We start from the raw sequence: 3,544 nt of genomic DNA, 5'->3' as shown, positions 1-3,544 counted from the left end.
GATTTGTTAGTAAACGTCCAATTCTGCATTTTCCCTAGTGTTATTCGGAATTAAAGGTCTGCATCAACTACAGTGAAGCCATCCAGGTTCATTATTGTAGATGGTAAACAGTGCTCTTTCTAAAACTCAGCGTTCCAGCAAATTCAGACAAAGAACACATCTTAAACATAGAAAATAAGTGTTAGTCTGTACTTGAAGATATGACATCAGTGCAGTTCAAAGAGGAGGGGAGGGATGGGGTAAATAAATGAAATAGAAGGAAAATAGAAAAACATCAGCAGCCTCATTATTTTAACTTTTACCACAGTATAGTAGCTTAAAAGAATGGCTTTGTTCTTTGTCCCAAAGAACCCAAACCGAGAGACCATTAGACAAGAATAAGGAATGAGTTTCCCAAACAAGGGCTCATTGTGGAAAATATCAGACCTTAGCTGTCATAAGCAAGTCCGATTGAAGGGGTGGGATCTAATTGAAAAGAAAATGTGGTTGTCATACAATACATATGTGTGAGTCTCTTTGTGTGAGAAGAGTGAGAGAAGGAGAGAAAGAAAGTATGGCAGAGGAAAGGCAGAGAGAAAAGATGGCCACAGTGAATATCGGGGAAAATAGCTTTAGATAAATTTGATTTGCTTTAGGAGAGGCCAATCTGCGCATATACAATAAATATGTGCATATGTTGTCGGGAAGCAGCATGGTCTAGTGGAAAAGCATAGGCCTGGGAGTTAGAGGATAATAATAATAATAATAATAATAATAATAATGATAATAATAATAATAATATTTGTTAATTGCTTACTATGTGCAAAGCATCATCATCATCATCATCATCATCAATCGTATTTATTGAGTGCTTACTATGTGCAGAGCACTGTACTAAGCGCTTGGGAAGTACAAATTGGCAACATATAGAGACCGTCCCTACCCAACAGTGGGCTCACAGTCTAAAAGGGGGAGACAGAGAACAAAACCAAACATACTAACAAAATAAAATAAATAGAATAGATATGTACAAATAAAATAAATAAATAAATAGAGTAAAAAAATATGTACAAACATATATACATATATACAGGTGCTGTGGGGAAGGGAAGCACTGTTCTAAGCGCTGGGGAGGTTATAAGGTGATCAGGTTGTCCCATAGGGGGCTCACAGTTTTAATCCCCATTTTGTAGATGAGGTAACTGAGGCACAGAGAAGTTAAGTGACTTGCCCAAAGTCACACAGCTGACAGTTGGGGGAGCAGGGATTTGAACCCATGACCTCTGACTCCAAAGCCCATGCTCTTTCCGATCCTAACCCCAGCTCTGCCACGTGTCTTCTGGGTGACCTTGGGCAAATCACTTAACTTCTCTGTGTCTCAGTTACCGCTTCTGTATAATGGGAATTAAGATTCTGAGCCCCATGTGGGCAGAGGATATGTTGGTTATATTGTTATATATTGTTATATTGTTATATGAGAAGCAGCGTGGCTTATGAGAAGCAGCGTGGCTCAGTGAAAAGAGCACGGGCTTTGGAGTCAGAGGTCATGTGTTCGAATGCCAACTCCACCACATGACGGTTGTGTGACCTTGGGCAAGTCACTTAACTTCTCTGAGTCTCAGTTATCTCATCTGTAAAATGGGGATTGATTGTGAGCCCCACGAGGGGCAACCTGATCACCTTGTATCCCCCCCAGCGCTTAGAACAGTGCTTAGCACATAGTAAGCGCTTAACAAATGCCATCATTATTATTATTATTCTTATTATTATATTGTACTTGGGAGACTATGTCCCAAGCATAGTACAGTGCTCTGCACATAGCAAGCACTCAATAAATGGAGCTGACTGACTGACAAATAATAATTGTGGCATTTGTTAAGAACTTATTATGTGCCAAACACTGTACTAAATGCTGGGGCAGTTACAAAATAATCAGATCCTACTTGGGACTCACAGTCTAAGTGGAAAGGAGAACAGGTATTGAATCTCCATTTTGCAGATGAGGGAACTGAAACACAGAGAAGTTAAGTGATTTGTCCAAAGTCACACAGCAGGCAAATGGCAGAGTTGGGATTAGAACCCAGATCCTCTGACTCCCAGACACTTGCTCTTTTCACTAGGCCACACTGCTTCTCCATGTGGTTTCAGTTTTATCAGTAAACTGATAAACTGGCTAAGTTTTCAGGGACATGAAAGAGTGAAGAGGTGGGACCATGAGGGGGTTCCACAAGGGGTTAAAAGTCTGAAGTAATTGGTAGTGGCAGTGTTCATGGGAGTTGCTGTCAGAGAAGAGTTAATATTGATTGCTAAGTGGAAGAAAGAGCAGAATTAGAACAAATGAGGATAAATTTGAAGTGGCAGAATTTGGCCAAGTGCCTGAATTTCCACTCAAAGCATCTTGTAGCACCAGTCAGAAGTGGAAGACCATAAGTGCTGTGGGGCTGGGAGGGGGTTAAATAAAGGGAGGAAGTCAGGGTGATGCAGAAGGGATGATTATTATTATTATCATTATTATTATTATTATTGTTACCTGTTTGCCCTTCTACTTTATAATAATAATAATCAATAATTATGGCATTTGTTAAATGCTTACTGTGTGCCAGGTACTGTACTAAGAGCTGGGGTAGATACAAGCTAAATGGGTTGAACACAGTCCCTGTCCCACATGGGGCTTATAGTCTCGATCCCCGTTTTCTAGATGAGGTAACTGAGGCCCAGAGAAGTGAAGTGACTTGCCCAAGGTCACCCAGCAGACAAGTGGCAGAGCCGGGATTAATAAAAATGATAATGATGATGGCATTTGTTAAGCGCTTACTGTGTGCAAAGCACTGTTCTAAGTGCTGGGAGGATACAAGGTGATCAGATTGTCCCACGTGGGGCTCACAGTCTTCATTCCCATTTTACAAATGAGGTAACTGAGGCACAGAGAATTGAAGTGATTTGCCCAAAGTCACACAGCTGACAATTGGCAGAGCCGGGATTTGAACCCATGACCTCTGACTCCCATGCCCATGCTCTTTCCATTGAGCCACGTAAAATTCATGACCTTCTGATTCCCAGGCCTGTGGTCTTCTATCCACTATGTCATCCTGCTTCTCTTTTAGACTGTAAGCCCCATGTGGGACATGGACTGTGTCCAATGTGATTAAGTTGTATCTAACCCAGAGCAAAGAACAGTGCATGGCACATAGTAAGCACTTAATAAATACCATTAAAAAAAGTAGCATATACTCCCCAAAGACTTTTTCTCACCTCCCCAACTCCCCCTAACCATGTATCTCCTAACTCCTAGTCGTCTGAAGATAGCTATCCCCCGGACCGTGTCGCTATGTCGCTGCTAACCTTCTAAACACTCTTGCTCCCACACTTATTACTATAGGAATTTCTCAAGGCTCAACTCTGGGTTTCCTTCTCCTCTCCAGCTGCACCTATTCCCTTGGAGAACTCATTCTCTCCCATGGCTTCAGTTACCATCTCTATTCAGATTTTTCCCAAATCTGAAGCAGATTTGGCTTCTGAGAAGCAGTGTGGCTCAGTGGAAAGAGCATGGGCTTTGTAGTCAGTG

The sequence above is a fragment of the Tachyglossus aculeatus genome, chromosome 1, assembly GCF_015852505.1.
Source record: "Tachyglossus aculeatus isolate mTacAcu1 chromosome 1, mTacAcu1.pri, whole genome shotgun sequence".
NCBI classification, from domain to species: domain Eukaryota; kingdom Metazoa; phylum Chordata; class Mammalia; order Monotremata; family Tachyglossidae; genus Tachyglossus; species Tachyglossus aculeatus.
This window is presented reverse-complemented; position numbering follows the sequence as displayed.